Here is a 25,378-nt window from a genome sequence, read left to right on the forward strand (position 1 = left end):
ACATGAGAATGGTAGCACACTCTCGAACAGGGCTATCTCCGTATGAGGTGATCTTCGGCAGACCACCGAATATGTGGGGGACGCCTATACCACGCAAAATAACTGATATTGACTGTAATATGCTGACAGATTACTTGGCTTCCTTGATGTCTGCACTACAATCTTGTCGTTCACAGGTAGCTGCAGTTTTTCCCGACAACACTGAGGTGAAACCCCATGACGTTGTTCCGGGTGATCTTGTCTTTGTGAGGAATTTCGACCGAAAGACTCAGCTGGAGCCCAGGTGGAAATCACCCAAGTTGGTCCTGCTGACCACAAGGACAGCCGTGAAGATCGAGGGCCGCAAGGGCTGGATTCATTCAAGTCATATCAAGAAATTTCATGGACTATCCCCGGATATAGACATTGTGCCCTGCACTCCCTCACAGACTGATTCAAAACTTCCCTTTGTTGAACCGAATGACTCTGAGAACTACAAACTAAAGCTTAGGCCCAACAAGTCGAGCAATTTGATTGTTTAAGTCCTCTCCAAGGTGAAGCGGTTGAATTGTCTCTGACATGTATCCCTTGGACCTAAGTAGAGGAAATACCCGAAAAATGTTGAAACGACAGGCGTATTGTAAATCACTGCGTAGCCACTGTATAGTGACATTATTGATTCTGTTTTTATTGAGTCTTTTAATAATTATTACAAGTATGTTGTTGCACATATATTACCCTATTTCTAGACACGTTTATAATGTTATTGCTGAACATTCTTTTAGTGACTTACCTCCGCATGAATTGTCTTATAGACTTGCGCTGCGCAATAACACTTTCATTAGTATGTTACATCATTCCCATCAGACTAGTAATGCCACCAATTGTTGGGTGTGTGGCCGACTCCCTCCCTATCAGAATTATGAAGGAGTCCTGCCTTTCTTTCCACACCCATTTACACATAATGGCTCCTGTGGAGCATGGTTTAGTTTAATCAATTCCATAGACTCAGACACCGCAGTTTACCAAGATCATTGGATATGGGGAAACCTGAACCTAGTTTTACTCAAGGTCTGCTACCCTGACAAGGAGGGTCGCCCCAAAAGAACAGGAACTGATCTAGAAAATGAAGTATATGGATTAGGTAATTTTACACCTAATCTCATGATTCTAAATGTCGTATCCGAAGTTGAACTAGTCTTACCCACCATGTCAGTATTCCCAGCGAAGGGTGAATTGTGTGTAAGAAAGGTTGGTTCCATACATATGGGCCATAGTAAATGCACTACTATAGTAGAATTCAGTGATCAAGGAAAATCTTCATTTAGAGCTTCTCGCCACTCCTACTTTATATGTGGTCAGACGGCATATATGCGTCTACCTCTAGATTGGGATGGCACCTGCTACATTGCATTCCTTTTGCCACCTGTTTTCCTAGCTCCTCCTGATTATTACAGAAATATTCATCTAGTACACAACAGAGAGCGGAGAGATCTCCCCATTGTCGATTACACTGAGACGGCATGGGACAAGTATGTAGATTTTAATAAAGGTATCTTTCCCTATATAGGTACTGTTACTAATAGTAAGCTGATACGTAGATTAACTAGAACCCTTGAAGCAGTAGTGAATGAGACTATTTCCGCCTTAGGCAATTTAACGGAAGAGCAGTCTGCTATGCGGATTGTTGTGCTTCAAAATCGTCTTGTCCTTGACGTCATCCTGGCTGATAGGGGCGGAGCTTGTAGGGTCATTGGATCAAGCTGCTGCGTATTCATACCAGAAAATTCGCCATCTGTATATAAAGCCATCACTCGCCTTCATAAGATTGTAAACCAGATACACCAGAACCCAGGCACTTGGACTTGGTCCAGTTGGTTTTGGAGTGTGATATCAGCCTGGGGATGGAGAGTTTTATCCTTCCTAGGTATTGGCCTTCTCATACTATTCAGTTGCTGTCTATGTCTACAATGTGGACCAGCGATCTGTGGTCTGTGTGCCACATCGTGTATTCCACCACCAAGATTTCATTCAAGATCACGGAAGAAGAAAGAAGAACAAATGATGCTATATGAACAGATCAATGGATTGATGAAGATTGATATCTCTTGAAGGGCAAGTAGGGGACAAGGAGGGAATGTGGAAATGTGGATTTTCCTGGTCAGTTATGTCCCCTATCTTGGACCCCAACGGTTCCATGTGCATGTCACAAGTACATGTATGTTCCCTCCAGTTCCAGTTATGAAGACGCAAATACATGTGCGTCCACCGTCAACATGTCCTCTGTCAGATCCGCCATGAATAGGCCGGATATTACATTCCTAAATATGAAAGGCCACCTGCTTTATATGGTTCACTTATGCCATTTCACAGTCCAGGCAAGTAGGCCCTGATTCTGTCATCAAACTCTTCTTGCCTTCTGCCTCTGAAAGCTCCAGTCTGAGCCTGCATCTGTGACCATGAACTTTGTCTCATTCTCTGCGCGGCTCACGAAGCCTGACATCAGCCTATTCTCTGCCAAGAACTGTATTTCACCTTCGAATTATCTGCTTCCCCCTCAGCCGATGCATTCCTGCCTAGTAGCTTAAGTAAACATTCTTCCAGATACCAAGCAAAAGGCCCGGCTTCTCTGTCCTCATGCAAGTAATTCATAGCCCTGTTACCATGAAATAATTCCTACCCCCTCGCATTCAATGTAGACACTTAGACGCTTGTACACGCACGCACAGTCAGTATAGAATAGATTCGGTCCGAGAGTCCTTCTTTTGTGGATAACATAGTTCTTTAAACATAGGATGTTAGATATGATTTGGGATTAGGTTGACTTGACCCCCCAGACTTTTCGTCTCCACATGTAGAGCTAATGTCAAGTCCCCTTCACCCCCTAGTTACACGTCAATTACACGTCATGCTGCTGCGCGCGCATCTATGCCAAGTATTATCTTATAGATCCACCTATGTATGACATCATAACCAATCATGTTCCTTTTTTTATTCCTTATTACACCCATTTTCGGTTACGCAGGAAAAACGTCAATTTCCTTATCAATTGTTACGCCTACTGCATTCGCTTCATTGTAATGTATGTATTATAAAAGTTACTTCTTGTCAATAAAGTATGTACTTCACTTCCTGAACCCCCGTGGTGATGGAACTTGGAGCATCCGATTATAATCGATCATTGGAATAAAGCCCATTCCGAAACTCTAATATCACGGATTCTGCCTCTCATTTTACTGAGCTATTTTATTATGATTCCGTATCAAATTCAGTCCCGGTAAAGGAATTTTATTTACCACAAGTCTGTAGTTTGCTGTTCTTAAAAAAAGACAATTGTGGTCGCATTAAGACAGCTAACTTTTGCGCCTATCCCTTTTTTCAAAAAGTATCCAGACTGAGAAAAATAATAGATGTGTAACTGACTTCATTGTTGACAGCAACAGCTAAACGTGTGCTACTAGTCGCCCCATGGGAGAGTGGAAAAGCTGGGAATCTAAGTGTGCCACTAGCAGGTGGTAGACATAGCCATCACAGAGCAAGTCGGCAGTTCTTTTCCACACTTACCACACAGAAACCCAATATTTAGCAAATGTATCTGCAAAAAGAAACATTGTGGCAAAGAGCACAAGAAGTAATGGCAAACGGAGAGAAATAGAAGAGGAATCTGCTTATTGATTACTTAGTCCTAGCCAAACAAAGAGTGATTAATTCGTTAATTTCTTACACTGTTAATCTGTGTCAAAAAACATTAAACAAAATCTGTACCAGGAAATTGATGAAGTCTTGACATAGAGCTTCCTCTTCACCACCTGGGATGACTGATCCTGAATAAGTCATATGATAGCATAAGTGTTATACATTAAGAAGCCGAAAAGGTTTCGTGCCACATGCACCACAGTTGGAAAGATTATTGCAGGGTGCTTGAGAAAATGTGTTATCATTTGAAAAGAATGCCATGTGCAGGGACATCATAAGGATTTTGGGGGCCCTGGGCCAAACGTATTTTGAGGGCCCCCGTTCGGAAAAAGCTTTGAATTTCCGGTTCAGCTCAGGTCTTTATGTCGTCTTTGGCCAGGTCACTGACAGTGCACAGGAACACTCCTCCAAATTCTTAATTCTTAAATTCTTAATATTTACATCTAATATTCAGGGATAGTGACATGCGTTTTTAATATTATAAACAGCAGCACCTCACTAATATCACTGCAAATAATCTATGTGACACCCTTCCATTTCTCATATGTGAGGTTCTATTTTGATCTAAAAAAAACTTGTTATGGCTGTTGTATGAAACAAACACATGTTTCTGCAAAATATCTGTAATAGATTCTCACAAATCACCCACATTAACAATAAATTAAAGGAAAATGGGATTCCATCTGTTTAAGAAAAATTCAAGGTCATCATGGCAAGACTCTGCAGAACAGAGCTGGCACTATCAAGGGGCCCCCTAAAAGACTGGGGCCCTGGGCCAGAGCTCACTTTGCCCATGCCTTAAAACGTCTCTGGCCATATGATCTCTTTTTACCTGCCAGATATAAGGTGCTATGCTTGAGTTATTCCAAAAATCTGACAATAGTGGCTCTAAGATAAAATGCATTATCACTGGTTGCCAGTTCACTCCTACAGGGTGTGTTGCTAGATGTCCTAGTTGAAATTCCATCTTCGTTAACATTTTCCATAAAAGCTCAAATTACACATTCAAATGCCCTTTCTGCATCTAACAAAGCTATGGTTAGTGGGACATTTTTATTTCTCTGCAGCATCTAAAAGACATGATTAATGTTTAGTGTTGCCCATGGTATTTTACCTGCAAACAAAACCAAGTTGCTCTATTAGGGAAGGAAGTTAAGCAGAGAACTTTAGCATAGACTTATCGTTTCTGTCAGTAAGGTGCACAATTCAGTGAGTCTTTTGATATAGAGATATTTGTGCAAAATTCTAAGATATTGATATGCAGCCAAGATGTAGGACTACCATTTTTTTCAACAGATGTTTGTGTGACTTCTAGCAATAAGTGCTTTTGAGAGAATACCTCACAACATTTAGTAAGGAGTCCATTGTGACCTACAGAACTGTTATGGAGCAGATGGCCAATGATAATGACGCATTATGCTTATGTGATGAACAATTAGTATATAAAGCGTAAAAAACTGAGCACCATTGTTTGACATAAAGAAACACGAGGTCAAATGTAAGAAACATGGGTCACAATCTGACCTACCTCATACATATTCAGCCTCCAAGATAGTTCACAAATTGCAACTCAATACCATTGGTGGCCATCACAGGCATGGAGGCCTGCGGGGGTCAGCACAGCAACATGTCAACAATCACTTAAAACAAATTTGTTTCATGCAGTCCTTAAACGAAACGGAGCTGCTTTATAAAAAAAAAACGTACACTTGTATCTATTTTACAATCCATTACCCTGTTATTGAATCACAAAATAGGTTTAGTACATTTCAAAATGCCATTTAGCGGTCACAAACCCTGTGATTTATCGATGGCAGGATATGTGACCACCCGCCGAGTCCTGCCGACTCCATCAGTATTTCCCTTCCACCTCCACGGTGTCAGAGGCAGAAGAAGCTATGGGAGGGAGTCCAACCAGGAATCCGGGCAGCCTAATTACGATGTGTCCTTTACCTGGGCCAAAATGTGGCAGCGAAACCTCCTACTTTGAGTTGACGGTCGTAAGTACTTATACAAGTCTCTTGTTTTTATCAAAATTATATATTTTTAATTCTATAATAAAGTTCTGCATTAAAGTTATGAGATGGATGCAGACAGTGGCATTTTGCCCAAGAAAAGGTAGTGTAAAACAAAATAATGCAAATCCTAAATTAACAGTTTCTGATGATGTAAAATATGAATAGCAACAGCTATTTTGAGGCTGTGACTACTAAATATTGCATAGATATTACAAGAATTGTAATAGTATTTGGGGTGAGTGATTGCTCACTTCAAGGAACAATCACAGCCGTTGTCAGGGTGAACCCTCCAAGTTCGTAAATTAACCTGAGCTCGACCCGGGTAGCTATGGTACAGAGCAGACAAACTTAATTTAGGGCAATGTGTAAAGTGTTATTACAGTACCAAGCCAGTGATAAATTCAAAATGCTTAAAACTAAAGATTCCAAACTGAATTAGAAAATTCGAGCAGAATGTGATAAACAAAATGACACCAAGACAGCTACAATATAATAAGGGGAACTGGAAGTATGACTTTTTAAAAATGTAAGTAAAAGTAGCACCAAAAGGCACAAAGCACGAATCACAGTCAATGGTCACAGTAGATAGACTGGGACCTGAGCACGATTTGAGGCCAACCGTAATTGAGTACAGGTCAGATACACCAATTAGGTTTGTGCAGGTCAAAGATTTTACCTTCTGACTTATTCTTTTTAGTCTCAACCAACCCTAAGAGTACATTTCTAAGGCCCCCCCCAAACCTTATTGGAGGCTCTTAAAGACTCACAAAGTGCCAAGGAAAGACTAATAGCAGGGTCAATTCCAGGTCCAATTGCCACTGGACATCTTTGTACTTCCAGGAAAATGCCTCTTGAAGCTTGTAGTCTCCATGTGGCCACACAGGTGGTCAGCTAACTGACCCCTGAGGTCCACTTCTTTGTTCTGGCTAGGAGAGGGAGCAGGTCCAGTCCTTCAGGGCTCCTCTCAGGCCATCAACAGCAGGTCCAGTCATCTTTTGATCTTCTGCAGGTCCAGAAACTGTTCCAGAGTGGGTGACTAGAGGTTCCACATATATGCCTGGCACCAACTAATGGGTGGGAGTGACTGACTCCTAGGCACTCCCTAACTAATGGGGTAAAAGTCCCTTAGGTCAACCCTACCCTCTTTTTTCAGTAGTTCCTGTTTGTCTTGCTGCAAACAGGCAATTTTTCTAGAAATTTGCAAGATGCTGAAAGTTTTTGGCCACATTAAACTTGGTCTCTGAGGGCTGGGGTGTGTGCGGGAGTGTTATAAAGAAATCACTAGTGTACTCACACACGTAATTCTAAAATCTAGTTTGGAGCAGGAACTGTATACACAACAAAACCAGAGACAAAGGTCTGGTAGGACCCTTTAAGAACCAAGCGTTGCACAAAGAGTTGTGGCCAAGGGGGAGTGATCTGATATGCCTCGTGGCATCTTGTGTCTCTGAAGCAGTTCACCCAGCATTGAGGCACCAAGAAGTAGTTCATCTTAGACATTGAGCTCATGGACTTATAAACATATGAGTATTGCTGCCTCCCCTGGTCCTCCACCCTCCAACAGGTGTTTTACAACAATCTAAATGCTAATTGCCATTGTCAATGGGTATGAGTATTTATTTCAAATTTATATTGGGGCAAGAGCAGCAAAATGAAACAAAATGTCCTCTAATTCCAGGGCAGTCCTCCCAACTCGCCCGCACATGACCATTCCTGAACTCAGCATCCCACACGCGACTAGAACTCTGGAATGGTCAGGCACATGCTGGGCATAATGCACTTCCTTTTTACCCAAACAACAATTTGCCTAAAGGAATTAAGAAACAATAAAACACTATCAAATAAAAATATAGTTGCAACCAGTCACGGGCAGTGCAGGTAAGAGCGGGGAGACGGGGCAGGGGGGAGTTGACAAATGACAAGGGAAAATAAAAGAATGCCACCTACCTTACGCTTGCCGTATTGCCAGCTTAGCGGTGTGGCATGCGCAAGGTAAGTGTTTTTCTTTTTTCCCCCCTTGTTGTCATCTGCCCACCCCCCTAACTCCCCCTCCCCACCGCTTGTACCTGCACTGGCTGCCTGTGGTTGCAACATCAAACTGAACAATCTTTGCTCAAGTACATGTAAATGCATAAGGGGTCATTATACAATTATTAAATCCATGAACATGTATCATGATAGGGCAATTCCTTATACTTCATAGGAAGACAAAGACTTCTCCACTGACTCCGTCTTTTTCCAGCCGTTTGCAATTTCTTATTAAATGTGACTTGAGACTGAGCTGAATGATCTCTGGTAGTAAAGGCATCATCAGTCTTTTTCACTGTGCCCACACGTTCACAATTCCACCACTGACCATTCTCCAGCTTTATAGCAAAACCATTTTCACTTATCTCCACAACGTTGTGTATTTGACCAAACTTTTGAATCCTTTCTTTATCGGAATCTTAGGTAGTTTGATACTTACAAGATCAACAACCAACAACCTGCTTTTTGTACTTTTCATCATATCATATCTGTACTTCCTTTTTACATTTCGCTTCACAATGTTGTCTTTTGCTTTTTCAAGAATCTCATCATATTCTTCTTCTGACAACACACTTCTTCCTCTTTTCACCATGTTGAACCATCATGGGATCAGCATGTCACAAACTGTCCTTCTCCTCAAAGCCATAAAAGGTATCACACCAGTGTCTCTGCAGGGTGTCTTGCGGTATGCCCACAGCATTACTCACACTAAATCTTCAACAAACAGTCCTGAAACCATAGACCCCTTAATAAATTCACTCACCAATCTGTTCATCCTTTCTACATGACCATTGCTTTGGGGTAATAAAACTAGACCTCTTGTGCTGAATACCAGTATCGTTCAACATAGTTTGCATTTCGTGAGAACTTTACTTTGCCGTTTAACCCCTTCGGTGCTCATGATGGAGTGGTTCCGTCATGAGCACCAGTGTTGGTATGCTCATGTTGGAACCATTCCATCATGCACACATGAGCACAAAATCCCTCTGTCGCAGACAGCAGAGGGATTTCATTTTTTTGATTTTTGCCTCAGGAGGTGGGAAGAGCTTCCACATCCTCCTGAGTCTTTTTTACCCCCCAATGTAATGACGATCTCGAGCATGGCATGCTGATGTCATTACATTGGAAATTAAACTGAAACTTAGTTTCAGTTTCACTGTTTCAGTGCTTGTGGGGCCCCCCAGCTCCACGAGCACCAAATCACATGGGAGAGGTATTGAAGGAAAGGGGAAAATCTCCTGTTTTTGATGGTTCCCTTCCATAGTGGATTGCTGCTTGGGGATTGCACCAGGCAGAAAGCCCACTAGGCACCAGGGATTTGCTTTTCAAAGTTCAGGGGTGGGGTCCGCACAGAATGGGCATGCCAATGCCCCCAACTCCCTCAAAAAATGTCATAGTTTTTCAGCCCCCCCAGGAGGCAGATGGGGCAATTCCCCTGATCTGTCCACGGGGGTGCGGGAAGTCCACTAGGCACCAGGGATTCTGTTTTTTTTATATGTAGGGGTAAGGGCTGCCCAGAATTGGCATGCCAATGCCCCACTCCAAATACATTTCCACAGTTTTTCTGCCCTCACAGGAGGCTGATGGGGGCAATAGCTGAAAGCACACTAGGCACCCCCCCAAAGAAATGATCCACACTCTCTATGCCTCTCCCGGAGGCAGAATAGGGCAATAGCCCCTGACCTGCCAGAGAGCCCACTAGGTGCCAGGGATTATGCTAGGGGTGGGGCTTGTCCAGAATGGGCATGCCAATGCCCCTACAAAATTGCCACAATCTTTCTGCCCACTCTTGGGGCCATATCAGGGCAATCGCCCCCGATCTGCCCTACCGCCCTCACAGGGCGGCAGAAAGCCCACTAGGCACTGACCTTTTTTTTTGCAATGTGCCTAGCTGTGGATTTTGGGCCCTAGCGCAGCCGGCACCTAGGCAAAGCTGTATATTTTTTTAAACTAGAAACCCTGGGCTATCCAGGATAGGGTGACGTGCATGCCTCTCACCAGGTTTTGTTACTCAGAATTCCTGGCAAACCTCAAACTTTGTCAATAAAAAACAAATTTTCTTCACATTTCTGTGATGTAAAGTTCTGGAATCTGTGGGGAGCCATAAACTTCCACCCACCCAGCATTCCCCCAGGTCTCCAAATACAAATTGTACCTTACTTGTGTGGGTGGGCCTAGTGCCCGTGGCTGGAAACGTCCCAAAATGCAATCTGGACACATCAAATTTTTCCACTGAAAACTGACCCTTTTTTAACAATGTGCCTAGCTGTCGATTTGGGACCCTACCTCAGCCGTCACCTAGGGAAACCTAGTAAACCTGTACATTTTTGCAAACTAGTCACCCAGGGGAAGCCAGGATAGGGTGACTTGTATGGCTCTCACCGGGTTCTCCTACCAAGAATGCCTTGCAAACCACAAACTTTGTAAAAAGAAAAACATTTTGTCCACATTTCTGTGATGTAATGTTTTAGATTCTGAGGGGAGCCACAAACTTCCACCCACCCAGCATTCCCCCAAGTTTCCGTATAAAAAAGGTACCTCACTTTTGTTGTTAGGCCTAGAGCCCTGACAGGAACTGGCGCAAAACATACTGTTGAGACTTTAATATTAACGACCACAAAAAGACTTGGTTTTGCGAGGGAGTCACCTGCGTTTTTGGTCCCGGGCTTGGTGGACATCTAGGGAAACCTACAAAACCCAAGGATTTCTGAAAACTAGACACCCTGGGGAGTCCAGAGAGGTGTTTTTGTGATGATCCCCCAACAATTTCTTACCCAGAATCCCCTGCAAACCTCAGATTTAGCTGAAAAGAATCACATTTACCCTACATTTCTTTCTGAGATCACCGACCCGACACAAATGTTCTACTACCCAGAGTTCCCCTTGGTCTCCTGATAAAAACGATACCTCACTTGTATGGGTGTTTAATGAAGAGTCTGCCTAAAAATGCATATAAAAAATTATAGTACTTAGAGCTCGCTATGCAATCCCCTCAATCCCTACGTTTTTGGCCCATCCCAGTTGAAGGCCCTTTTTGGCCCACCCACACAAGTGAGGTATCATTTTACTTGGGAGACCGAGTGGAACGCTGGGTGGTAGATAATTTGTGCCGGCATGGTAATCCTGGACAGAAATGTGATGAAAATGTGATTTTTAGCTAAATTTGAGGTTTGCAGAGGATTCTGGAAAAGAAAACCATGGGGGATCCTTTCAAGCCACACCTCCCTGCAGTCCCCTGGGTGTCTAGTTTGTAGAAATGTCTGGGATTGGTAGGTTTCCCTAGATGGCCGCCGAACCCAGTACCTAAAATGCAGGTGCACCCTATCTATCACAAAACAACCTGGTTTTGCAAGGTCACCTGCATTTTTTGTCCTGGGCTCAGCGGCCATTAAGGTAAACCTACAATCCCAGACATTTCTAAAAGCTATACACCTGGGGGAGTCAGGGGTGTGTGGCTTGTGAGGATCCCCCAACGTTGTCCTACCCAGAATCCCTGCAAATCTCAATTTTAGCTACAAAATCACATTTTCCTGACATTTCTGTGTGGGAAAGTTGTGGGATCACTGGGCTGACACAAATTTCCTACCACCCAGCATTCCCCCAGGTCTCCAATTTATTTATTTATTTAAAGTTTTGTATAGCGCGAACATGACCCAGGTGGGTATCAGAGCGCTTTACATAGGTTTAGGTAGACAAAGGAAAACAGCTAGGTGAGAGAAATCCTGGAAACAGTGGGACAATATACAACAGGGGCAAGATGAAATTGGGGTGTGCAAAGGAAGCAGGATGGGTGAGAGCGACAAGTAGGGCAATATACATCAAGAGAAAACCAGACAAATACAATCACTTAGAGGCACTAGGAGCACAGCATCAAGTTCAGCACTATGTTCATTAGAAGCGCTTGTTCAGTAGTATAGTTTTGACTTCCCTTTTGAAGGCAAGAGTAGAGGGAATCAGTCTTGTTTCCACTGGAAGGGAGTTCCAGATTCTCGGGGCGATGCCAGAGAATGTACGATTGTAAGTTTTAAGCGTATACCATTTCTTAGGTTTGAGCAGCAGTGTGCCGGTAATCCTTGTGCACCTGGAGCCACCCGAAAGTACCAGCTTGTTTGTCAGGTAGAGTGGGGTGTTGAAGTGTACTGCTCTATGGGTCATACATGCGACCTTTAGTTGTATCCTAGCTTCAAAGGGAAGCCAATTGAGCGGTTTCAGGTCAGGTGAAATGTGATTGGTCTTCTTCGAACCCGTGATGAGTCTAGTGGCAGCATTTAGAGATGCTCTGGTAGGTGCTAAACTGAGTTTCAGCAGACCGCAAAGTATTGCACTGCCGTATTCTAGTCTGGAAATGACAAGTGCTTGCACCGCCGATTTAAAGTCATCTTGGGGAAGGTAGGGTTTGAGTTTTCTTTGGATGCAGAGTTGAAAGTTCGCTCTTTTGGTCGATGATCTGATGTGGTCTTGCATGTTTAGTGAACTCTTTGGGCTTGTCGGCATCATCCACGCGGTCCATCATATTTGCAACTTGGAACTGCATGGCATCTCCTTTGAGGTTGCCCATCACCATGGAGTATACCACATCGAAGCTGTCGACAAGCCTCATTCCCAATTCATTAGCAGCCTCCGCATCATGATTCTCCTGAACCTTTTTGATGACGGATGGTAGCACAGACATAGACGGAGTGCCATAGCACTTCGAATAGGTCGCGGCAAAGACCTTACCCCAGTTGTCACAATCGGCCATATCCGGGACTAGGTCTTTAGGCAAAGTAATGGTGAGGATCCTGTGCTTTTCCACAGGAGTGGTATGCGGAAAAACCGCTTCCAGTTGGTCAAATTTCTCAGCAAGCCAATAAGGAAATTCATCCTTACTTTGGGGGTGCTTGCCGACCACCGAATTAACCATAACAGGGCTAATGACCACCGCGTGGTGGTCCGTAGGTTGTCCCGCAACAGCAGGTGCCCCCACCTGCACGTTGCGTGACACGTACTGCACTAAAGCCCTATGTACTGTGACTAGGGCTGTGTGTAGTACGCGCAACTCAGCCACCGTAAGATAGCGGGGATGAGGCGTAAAGCCGGCCAGTACCGGCCATGTGACCCCTGCAATAGACAACGGGCCCATTCTCGCCGGTGCAACCGCATGGGGATGGGCGCCATTAAACCAAATAGTATGCTGCCAGGCAGAGATTGGAATTTCTTGTGACCTATATGGGGTATAGACCGCAGGCAGCTGTGTGGCAGTATCGGTATGAAACGTATCATCGTCATCTACCGCCGGAAAAGTCACCATGAGTAAAACAACTCATTCGGGTATGACGCATCAGCGCTTACCACAAAAATTACAGCCATCCCCTCATCCGGCACCCCATACGTCGTCAAATGACGGCAGAGGTGCACGGCTGTGCGCGGCTATGTCAATCGTCATCAGTACACACTAAAGAGTATCAACGATATCAACAGTAACACTGGGGTTCAGAAAAAATAACCTTTTTAATGATCAAGCTTGAAAGAACCTATTAGTCGAAACACAGGTAGGTTAAACCGTCACTCCCGTTATCCGGAAACCAGAGTGAGGGTGTTGTGGACTAATACAAGCACTACTAAGGCGTTTCAAATCAATAGACCAAACGTTAGGTGCGCCATGTTGCAGGGATTCTGCTTATGCACAGAACTATGCGCAGGAACCCAGGCGCCCTCAGTGAATTGTGGTGTACCAAAAAAGTCACCTCAGAACCCAGAACCCCTTATCCGACCAGCATCAGTGTCCCATTCGTTATCCGAGGTTTAGCTCGGCGGTCCCAATGTATAGACAACCCAGAACAAGCGACTTAGTGTATATCTCAGGAATGGTGGGAATCAGAAATACCTGTTCGTAATTATTCTCATATCAGTCCACAACAGAATAAACAGAGACACGGTAAAAGTTTAAAGAGTTTATTTTATGAACCTCGTGTCCTAAGATGCAGTAGTTTGGCTAACATAAGCAGACAAACGATTAAAATTAAAAACCATCAGCATAGTTACAATACCATAGAAAATGAAAGGAGTAATCATACTAAAATGACAGTGGATCTAAGCCATCTTCCTTTCGCTAGCAAACTAATAGTATTATTATTAGACTAGTAAAAGGTCTCTAGGCTTGAATGGGGAACCCCATACCGTAAAGATTAGCTCAGTGAGATCACATCACAGGATCAGCTATGCTCTGCTCCTGGGAAAGCTCTTCTTCCGAATGTAATGAAAACATTTAACACTGCAATATTAAAAGCACCCGACTTTCAGGCATTTACAGCTGCGTGCGTGTTATGGCTAAATAGTGGGCCGATCAACCTGAACCCAACAACATGCACCGTCTAGCGACCCAGACTGTTTCTTTACACTGTGTACAGACCAAGGTCGCTGCTCACTATTTGGGATGTGAACAACAGACAGTTCTCATGTGAAGCAAAGTCGAGCAAGCATTTCTCAATTAAATAACATGTGACTACAGTGTCGTGTGCAAAAGCAGCAAAAGCGGCAAGATGGCTTTCTAACATCTAACGCGGTTGTGCTAACTTAGCATTGTACATATATAGATAACGATCTTCACTACAGTTTTTGTCTAACACAACTCCCAGTGATTTAGTGGAGTCAACGATGTGAGGTGTACAGTTGAGGACGGTGAGCTTACAGAGAAATTGCAACACAGTGAAGGTTTGCCTAGCGGGTGCAATGAGGAGGAATTCTGTCTTGAGGGTGTTTAATTTGAGATGGTTGGAGGTTAGCCAGTTAAGGGTTTTGAGAAGGGTTCCGTTGAGAGATTTGATGTCCGCAAACATTTTTGATATTGGATGTTAGAGGTTTTAAGAATTACAGTCAGTGGTTTCAGGAAAAGGTTGAAGAGAGTGGGGCAGAGTGAGGATCCTTGGGGGACACCAAGTGTGCAGGGACTTGGGTTGAAAATGGTACCTCACTTGTGTGGATGGGCCAAGTTCCCACGGCAGGGAAGGGCCCAAAATGGATTGTGGAGACATCACAAAATGACCTGGTTGTGTAACATGGGCACTTGCGTTTTTGGTCCCGGGCTCGAAGGCCATCTAGTGAAACCTACCAAATCCAGACATTTCTGAAAACTAGACACCTGGGAGAGTCCAGGGAGTTGTGACTTGCATGGATCCCCCAGCGTTATCCTACACGGAATCCCTTGCAAACCTCAAATTTAGCTGAATAAAAGTCACATTTTTCTCACATTTCTGTGTGGGAAAGTAATGGGATCACCGGGATTACACAAATTTCCTACCACCCAGCCTTCCCCCAAGTCTCTTGATAAAAATGGTACCTCACTTGCATGTGTGGGCCAAGTACCCCCCGCAGGGAAGAGCCCAAAATGCATTGTCGAGACATCAACATTATTTATAACAAGACTATCAGATTTTGCAAGGGGGGCACCTGCGTTTTTGGTCACGGGCACGACGGCCATCTAGGGAAACCTACCAAACCCAGACCTTTCTGAAAACTGGACACCAGAGGGAGTTCAGGGAGGAATGGCTTTTGTGGATCCCCCAGTGTTTTCCTACCCAGAATCCCCTGCAAACCTCAATATTAGCTGAAAAAAATCTAATTTTCCTCACATTTCTGTCCGGGTTCACGGCGCCAGGACACATGTCCTACCACTCAGCATTACCCCTAGTCTCCAGAGTAAAATGATACCTCACTTGTGTAAATGTAATGTGTCCACTTTGCGTTTTGGGCCATTTCCTGCCCCGGGCACTAGGCCTACCCACACAAGTGAGGTACCATTTTTATCGGGAGACTTAAGGAATGCTGGGTGGGTGGAAGTTTGTGGCTCCCTGCAGATTCCAGAACTTCCCATCACAGAAATGTGAGGAAATTATTATTATTATTTTGTTTACAGAGTTTGAGGTTTGCAAGGGTTTCTGGGTAACAGAACCTGGTGAAAGCCACACAAGTCACCCCATCCTAGATTTCCCTGGATGTCTAGTTTTCAAAAATGTATAGGTTTGCTAGGTTTGCCTAGGTGGCGGCAGAGCTAGGGTCCAAAATCCACAACTAAGTACATTGCGGAAAAAATGGTACATTTTCACTGGAAACATGTGATGCGTCCACGGTATTTCCAGCCATTTCCTGTAGCCCCTACTAGGCCTACCCACACCAGTGAGGTACCATTATTATCAGGAGACTTTGGGGAATGCTGGGTGGGTGTACGTTTGTGGCTCCCTACAGAATCCAGAACTTTCCCTCACAGACATTTGAGGAAGATGCGTTTTTTTTTTCTTTTACAAAGTTTGAGGTTTGCAAGGGATTCTGGGGAACCGAACCTAGTGAGAGCCACACAAGTAACCCTATCCTGGATTCCCCTGGGTATCTAGTTTTCAACAATGTATAGGTTTGCTAGGTTTCCCTAGATGCCGACTGATCTAGGATCCAAAATCCACAGCTAGGCACATTACAAAGAAAGAGTCCGTTTCCACTGGAAAATGTGATGTGTCCACGTTGCGTGTTAGCCTGTTTCCTGTTGCAGGCACTTGGCCTACCCACACAAGTGAGGTGCCATTTTTATTGGGAGACTTAGGGGAACACAGAATAGTAAAACAAGTGTTATCACCAATTGACTTTCATTGCATTTCTGCCTTCCAAATGTGAGGCAATGTGTGAAAAAGAAGTAATTTTGAAAAATGTCCTCTAAGTTACATGCTTGTATGGATACTAACAATTTCGGAGATGTGCAAATAACCACTGCTTCTAAACTCTATACTTTGTTCCCATTTCGTAAATATATAGGTTTCCTTGGTACCTTGTTTTCACTCTTTCTATTTTACCAAATGAATTGCTATATACCCAGAACACAATGAAAAATTATTGCAAGACGTATCTCAGTCATTGGCTCTGGGTACCTTGGGTTCTTGGTGAACCTACAAGTCCTATATTTTCCCGCAACCATAATGGTCCTGCCAATATAACGGCATATTGCTTTCAAAACTCTGCCATACTTTGAAGAAGTTACAGGTGAATACGTTGGCACACATGGCTGTTTTTTCCAACTCAATTTCAATATTTTTTTATTTCAATTGTTAGTTTCTATAGAAAAACCTTCAATGATCTACACAAATGACCCCTTGCTGAATTCAGATTTTTTTCTACTTTTCAGAAATTTATAGTTCTTCGGGATACATTATTGGTTTCACAACCATTTCTACAACTAACTGGAAAGTGGTTGAAAGTTCAAGAAATCGTAACAGTAAAATGCCAAAACTGTGTAGAAAATGTTGATTTTCTGACAAAAGTCTGCCTGTTTCTGAAAGCTGAGAAGATGGTGATTTTAGCACCACAAACTCTTTGTTGATACCTTTTGCAGGGAAATAGACAGGCGGTTTCTTCTGCAGCACTTTTTTCCCATTTCTCCTAAAAAAAACAAAAATTAGCCTTATTTTGCCCAATTTCTCGGTCCCCTCCAGGAGAATCCACAAAGCCCGGGTACCTTTAAAATCCTCAAGATGTTGGAAGAAAAGGACACACATTTTGCGTAGATACCCTATGTGGACAAAATGTTACAGGGGCCTAAGCACAAACTACCCCAAATAGCAATAAAAAGGCTTAGCACGGGGGGAGGCCATCTTAAATGGGATGAATACTCCGGCATCATAGGCAGAGGCGGAAATCTTTCCTATATTTAATAAGGGCTCACCACTAGATCCTGCCAACTATATGCCCATTAGCCTTATTTATGGTACCCAAAAACTCTTTAGTCAGGTTATTCTCACAAGGCTTCAGCAATGCCTAGAAAACCATGCAGTCCTTTGTCCTCTGCAAGCTGTCTTTTGGTCAACTTTAGACCAACTTTTTAAACTTCAGTTGATCTATTGGAATCAACGTGTCAAAAAAGCATCACTAGCTAACTGTCAAAAGAAATCACTAAGATATTTTTGTAGTCCACGTGGTGATCTTCAACAGATGGGTTGACCACACAACAGAGCTATTGATGTTTTTGCCACCTTCTCAGAGTCCTTTCCTTGTGGAAGGATATTCCAAAATGTTTCAGGCTCCAGGCATCTAATAAGTACGTGAGACCATCCTCAGGGCATGTATTAGAGGCCCTCCAATGAAGCCTATCTTAACAGAAGGTATCAATTCTAGTGTATTCCAACATCATCATCAAATAAACAAGAACCAACAAAGACTTGGGTGTTAAATATTGATCCTGAGCCCAAAGGACCAGTCTTTGTCCTCATTAAATGTTTGCATCAGAAATCACCAGATGTGTTTCAGCCTCATATATTCTGAAGAAGTGTGTCACATTACAGGGTAATCTTCTATGGGGGTCCGGGCAGCGCAATTTACTTGAGGAGAGATTGAGTGAAGGTCTGAATCCTTTCAAAGATGAAGGTATTAGACTCAGGAAAGATAAGTGTATTTTTGGTGTCAATGCTATCCAGTATCTTGGTCATTTGATTACTGGGAATAGAAGTAAGCCAAGATATGGTCTTTACTAAGTGATTGAAAATGTGCCTATTCGCACTGATTGTGAGCATTCATGTGAATGTGTGAATTCTACTCAACTTTTATTGAGAATTTTGCAACTATTGCTGAGCCCATATACAGGTTACTCAAATAGATATCCAGTTTGTTTGGGACAAGGTGCACAAACATGCTTTTTCTTCAATCAAATTCTTCTTGGTTCATGCCCCACTACTGAGCCCCTACATTCTCGGGAAGAAATTCTGTATCACTGTTGATGCCAGTAATGTAGAATTGGTCGCTGTTCTGTTATAGGGTAGGGACAGCGATGACCATGCCACTGCTTTTGCTTCTCGTACATTGAAACTTTATGAACATCAGTATTTTGTGACTGAAAACAAAATGCTTTTTCAAAACAAAATTTTATTGTCAACAGCCACAAGATGCCTGTTAAGGCCAAATACCAGAACAGGAACACATACATAGTAATCATGAGGAGGTTGACGTTTTGTAGCCAAATATGTAGAGAAGGATCATATGCATAACAACATATTATATTAACATTAACTGAAGTGTCTTATATCCATTATATGATACAATGCATGTCAAGTCAGCCCCTGAGTAAATAGTTAAGTTGCTAATCCCGTGTTCACCCCGCCTTGTGGTAGTTGTGGCTCATCTCAATCTATCATGTGATCTGGGTTGGGTTCTAAGTAAATCCCTCGGAAGTCTGCCCATCTCTTCCAGATCTTGGGATGTTTCTGGGGACAACCCTGTGCAGCAAATATGGGTTTCTCCAACCACATACAAAAATCAAGACCCTTCTTCCAAGCCCCAAGAGAGGGCAAGAAGGCATCCTTCTAAATCCTCGCGATATCCTGCTTTGCAAGTGTAAGGCCATTAACAGCAGGTGGCGTTTACATATGTTACCCCCGATGTCATCTGTTATGTGTAGAAGCCTCAATCTGGGGAAATAAGGGATGTCCCACCCCAGAACCTGCGACATACGTGCAAGAACCCCGTGCCAGAAACTGGAGAGTGACGTGCATAACCATACTGTATGGATAAGGGTTCCTTCAGCCGTTTGGCATCGCAAGCAGAGTGGAGAGGCATTTCATTTCATAAACTTTATTCGATTTTACAATATTAAAACCATAAAAGTTGCAATATATACACATCTCATAGGAGAAGTGCATAAAAAATGTACGATTCATAGCCATAAAAACAGAAAATATATATAATTTACAGGGGGCAGATACACATGGGCCGTGAGTTTGTAACAAAAGAAGAAGTAACATTTCCCACTGAGATGGCGGAGGTTCAAAACGAGCCCACGTTCCCACCAAAGGTTACGGATAATAATAACAAGTACAATGAATAAATAACATATACATTTCTGTACTTAAAAAGGAGAACACGCATGAGTCATACCTTAAAACTGTGAGTACCTCCTCCCCCTAAAATAGCTAATATTCTAGGCAAGCCCTGGTTCTCACCAGAGATTTTAAATAACCTACAATAAAAAATATACAGTCTAGTTTCAACATCTGCAGATACAAAAGTGCCGGGTGAACCTGGTTAAAGTTAAGCCTCTTTAAAAGGGGAGTAAAAAATGTCTCTGTGGTACTTCATAGAATTTGCAGAGGAACATAAAGTGTAGCAGATCCTGTGGAGACACATTGTCGCAGCCACAGGGTGCTAACACCTGTCCTCTGCTGCATCCTTTCGGAACGGCAATCAACAAATGGAAAAAATCAAGGTGAAACCTGGACTGTAAGAACCGCTCATGGGTAGTCAATGTTCCCAAAAGGTATGGCTCAGTCAGTGGATGAGTTTTTAGGGTCAGATATTTGCGGACGCTTGGTTTGCATAATTCCTGTTCATCTCTATCTAGCTTCCTGGTACAAATAAAAGCTTTCTTAACCAATTCCACATCCTTTTTTGTTATAATAGAGGGTTTTAAAAAGAGTTCCGGATGACCCAACTCTGTAAAGCGACCTGTAACATACTTCAACCATGGTATTCTAGACATATGTTCGAGGTTCATACAGTCCCGTATGATCTGCTTGGTAAGCTCTAGCTCCTTGTTTGGCCAGCACTTAAGCCAAAACACTAGAGGGCGCAGAGCAAGAGTATCGCATAAAAATGAGGCCCCCAATTCTTCATGAGCTACCAGGTTCGATAAACCGGTTGGCATTCCCAGCAGGTGCTTTAAAAAGTTATTCTCTGCCACCTGCAGCGTGTCTGCTGTGGTATACCCCCAGACTTCACTACCGTAACATGCAGTTGATACACCTTTGGCCTGATAAATTTTCAACTTGGCTGCAATTGGGCGCTTGCCCATCTTAGCAGCAAAGTTGAAAGTAGCGGTAGTTATTCGGGTGAGCTCCCCCTTTTTCTTCTGGATAAGGGGCCCCCACTTCAGGCGATCATCCAGCAGGACCCCCAGGTATGAAAACACTGACGTTGTGGGGACTTTCACAGAACCTACAGAAAAAGGATACTTTTTCGTAGTACGAGCCCCTACCTGCAAGACATAGGATTTTGCGGGACGCCATAAAATTCAGGAATGCGTCTAATAGGGATTGGAGTCCCCTAGCGGTTCTCGCTATGACGATGGCGTCGTTCGCATATAGGAGGACGGGGAGACCCCGGCGCCCCACATGCGGAAAGACGGCCCCTGTAGCTACCAGAGCTCGATCAAGATCATTAATGTAACGGTTAAACAGGTAGGGGGCCAGAATACAGCCCTGCCTTACCCCTCTTTCAATATTGAATTCCCTGGAAACCCGAAGATCCTGTGCATATCTGATGTTCGCCTTAGAATCCCTATGCAGATCCATTAGAAAGTCCACGATGGAGGCCTCCACAACCATGGTCCTCATGGACTGCCACAGTTTGACACGGTTGACACAGTCAAACGCGGAAGAAAGGTCCATGAAGGCCATGTAGATCGTAACTGGGCGGGCCATCGTATACTTGCCAAGGATCAGGTAGAGGTTTAAACATTGGGCCACAGTCGACCTCCCTGCACGAAACTCATATTGGGTGTCAGCAATGATGTTATGCTCCTCTGCCCATGAAGATAGTCTTTGCAATAGTACTCCTCCCACCACCTTTACTACTAAATCGATGAGAGAAATAGGTCGGTAGCAGTGCGTACTGTCTTGATCCCCCTTTTTAAACACTGACACAATAGTAGAAATGGCCCAGGATTCGGGGCTACCGTTCCTGGCCGCTGCATTTAGTACGGCCGCCAGGATCGGGGCCCAAAAGGATGGATCCGATTTATAGAGGTCCGGCGGAATTCCGTACGGTGGTCCAGGAGCCTTGTTGCAGGTTAGGCCAGCAATTCCCGCCTCTACCTCTGGTAGCTCAAAAACCAGACAATCAGTGTTTGTTGCCCGGGGTGGCTGGTCGTAATGACCCATAAGCCCTTAAACATGGATTGAAAATGGGCCACCCATTCGTCTTCCGTGATGTGGGAGCATATATCGTTGCCTGAATATTCAGCGAACAACGGTCTGTTAACAATACACCAAAACTGTATGCCATTCCTTAGAGTACTAGACTCTAGCAGCTCCCTCCATGCCTCCTCCATGAGAGCTCCCTTACGGGTAGCTAGGGCCTGTTTATATTCTGTGCGACATACGCGTATATATAGGGGGTTTCACGGAACAACTTCCAAGGCCCTCTTTAGCTTACGTGCTGCCTGAGAGCACGAAGAATCAAACCATCTTGGGTTTGAGTAGCATGCCTTACGAGCTGGAGCCCTCAAAAGTTCCCCTGCTTTGCGGGAAATTACGCTAAAAGCACTAAGGACATCCCTCGGTAGACTCTCCGGTTGGACACAAAAAGCAAGTTCAGCTGCACATGAGTCTCTCACCTCCCTGTGGAAAGCATCCAGGTCAATCTGGGACCATTTAAAGGCGGCAACCTCCGTCTATAGGTCCTGATATTCCCGGTACCCTTCCCCAAGGTTTGCTGGATAGAAATGCACTACAAAAGTATACACAGAGGAGAGGCAATAAGTCTGGCCCGCCAGAGCCAATACCTGGACTAATATACCCTATGGAGGTACTTGAATTGTATGTATCATAGTCGAGTCGCTATGGTGGCACCTCGTGGAGATGCCAACGCCTCCGTCCAGTGCTCATCATCCAAGGGGCCTAAGTCTGTCTGCCAGGCCTCCCGTGTTTTAGATAGCGTAGTGTGGCTGTTTGTGACAACTGTACAGTCGATTTGGGTGATCTTGTGTCCCCCCAGGTCTCCCATGAATACTTTTGCCTCAAGAGGGCTAAAATCAGGTATGTTCTCCTGGAGTGTGAGGTATGGAGAGAAAGCATGGCGGAATTTAAGATATTTGTAAAATTGCGACCATGGCATCGCTTGTTCAGCTGTAATTCTTGAAAGGACTTCAAGGTCTGACCATGAAGAACATCCCCCATGGTGGAGATTCCTATAGCCTCCCATCCAGGGAAGCCAGGTAGCCTAGCGAGTTGTAGCAAGAGGCCATTGTGCCAGAGGGGAGCCTCCTTTGTTATTTTTCCCCACTATGCCAGCTGACGGAGTGTGCGTTTCCATAATTGAAAGACTGTGGCGGTCGCCGGCGGCAAAGCTTTTCAGGTGGAGCCCGCATAAAGGATTGTGTGAAGGGGTGAGGAGGTGTGAGGCCGCATAGTGCGCCTGGACATCTGGTCCAGGCGCCCAACGAAGCGTCATCAGTGATGTCATTTGAGATGTCATCAGTGATGTCACTGACCATGTCATGAATGATGTAATATGTGACATCATCAGCAGTGGATTGCGGGCGCTCAAAAACCAGACAATCAGTGTTTGTTGCCCGGGGTGGCTGGTCGTAATATTACTCTGGACATATTCTCAGCCATTGTTTTTCAGCTTGCCATTTGCCACTGCAGACTAGGAACAATCATATAAAAACAGTTTTAGACCTACCCTAACAAGGATAGTCCATTCTAACCTCCTCAGCAACATCTACTCTGAGTGGAAACACAAGAAACCACAGATGCATTTGGGCCCTGTTAGACCTTATCAGTGATGTACGACTTGAGTCTCCATAGTGTACTTTGTACCTCGGTCCCACAGTCTTTCCTACACCCAGTGTCACCTTGAGCTTCATGCCTTTCCTTGCTCAAATGCCTCTCGGCCCCGTCTAATCAGCCTCACTGCTCCTGACTCATCAGCACCCCTATTTAACCCTGTCTTGTATTTCCTCTACTGTATTCCATGCCCCTGATCCAGTCTCTCCCCTAGCCTGTCGCACCATTTCCTGCCATCCCTACTGTGTATGACATGGCATGTACAGACACATCTTGTATGTAGCTCTTGGTCATCAAGTGTCCTTTTGCTAAGAAGCACCACTGAAAGAACTCCCAGCTGACTTTCCCGATTTTCCATTGAGCAGTGCACGGGAGAGCCGGAGCAGACTCTAGGTCTCCTTCAGACAGTCATCATATAGCAGCTTCAGTACACTGAGGAAGATGAGGCCCAAATGGAAGCTGCACAGACCTTCAATGAGTGTGAAGGTGTCCAGTTAGCAGGATCCTACAACCAGGTTCTAAAACAATGGAGCATCTTATTTACACTCTTTCTGGATTTATTCTCTTCTAGTTCAAGCAGACACAGGTGTTGGAGTCTATATCTATGCTGCTTTTCCCCACAACACAAGTACCACCTCTTGTCTCCATCCTTCCCTCATACGTTGCAGAGAAAGCTGCAGCCACAACGTCTCCGGGTGCGACCATCAGTTGGTCTAGCATGACCTCTTTACCACACCGTAGGGCATGCTGTGGCCTCCCCACCCCCCTGCCTGGGAGAGAAGTAGAGTGGCATGTGAGGTGGTTGAAATATTGAAGGAGGTGCAAAGAGAAGTTAGAGAAAGACAAGGTAAAGAAAAAGGTAGATACAATGAGACGAGAAAAAAGAGGGCAGGGAAATAGAGGGAATGGGGGTACAGAGAGAGAGAGAGAGAGAGAGAGGGGAAGGTGGAGAGATAAGACAGTGAAGGAATGGTAAGTAGTGCGAGAGTAAGGGAGAAAAAATTAGGCAGAGATAGGACGGTAAGAAAGGTTGAAGGAGGTAGGTTAAAGAGACATGGAGAGTGGGCTCGAGAACTGAGGTAAAGAGTGTGTTGAGTTAGAGAGAAAAAAGAAGTAGATGGAGCAGAAATACAGAGGTGAGATTAGTCAAATCAGTGAGGCACAGAGATAGGCGTGAGCAAGAGTGAGTTGGGTATGAGAGAATGGGTAGAGATGTGAAGGAAGGCAGAGAGAGTTATAGAGGTGTGAGGTCTTGAGAGAGATAAAGTTAGATTAAGAGAAAGGTGATGTAGATAGTTGATATAGATAGTGCTGAGATAGAGGCAGAGGGGCTAGGCAATAGGCATGTGGAGAAGACATGTGGAGAAGGGTAGAGAGGTATGTCAAGAGACAGGTGTGGTAGAAAAGATTAGGTGAAATAAGGAGAGAGGCATAAATAATATTCATTAATTTAATTGCTACTAACTGACTGTGAGTGTAAATGTTAAGTTTGGGTAAGCCAGACATGTCCAGCGGTCAAATAAAAAAATTATTCATTTTCTTACACACAGTTATTACTTTAAGGAGAGCGGCTGGAACCTTGGGACCCTGAGCAACGACCCATTTTGACCATGGCATAACACCACTCTGCTTCAGATCATGGGAGAAGGGAAATCATCCCTACCACGAACCACTTCACTTAATTACAATGCATTCGCCACAATACACCTCAAGTCCTTTGGTTGGCATTTTGGACAATCTACCTCTGTATTTCAAGTAAAATAGAAGTGTGTTTTTCAATATGAAAAATCATTTTTGCTTTTTCTGAAATGTAAATCATTCAGTATACGTTTATAGGTCATTTCTTGTCTAACATCTAACGTAGTTAATAAAATGGAAACGTTTTGTATCTTCATATCACCTCCCGCATGGCTGCTATGCTACAAATATTGGTGGTCCATAAGGGACATATAGAGACAAGTAGATAAGTCACCTAGATCCGTCATCCGGACATTGAAGGCTAACACTCTCTCAAAAACATCTTCAGAAGCATAGTGGGTCAAGCGGAAGTGACAAGGAGGTGTCGCTATTTCCTGGGGACTGAGGGTTTGATGCGGCATTTGTTAAAAATAACATTTATAGGACTAATGGTGCTGGTATACA

At 44.0% G+C, this 25,378-nt stretch overlaps 1 protein-coding gene across 1 annotated transcript in view; it reads right to left on the reverse strand.

The window, feature by feature from the left end:
* Window positions 1-25,378, reverse strand: part of GABBR2 (gamma-aminobutyric acid type B receptor subunit 2) — a 2,527,100-nt gene that overhangs the window by 708,896 nt on the left and 1,792,826 nt on the right. The gene's annotated exons all lie outside the window — the stretch shown is intronic.

Source organism: Triturus cristatus, chromosome 5_2, assembly GCF_964204655.1.
Source record: "Triturus cristatus chromosome 5_2, aTriCri1.1, whole genome shotgun sequence".
In the NCBI taxonomy this organism is placed as follows: domain Eukaryota; kingdom Metazoa; phylum Chordata; class Amphibia; order Caudata; family Salamandridae; genus Triturus; species Triturus cristatus.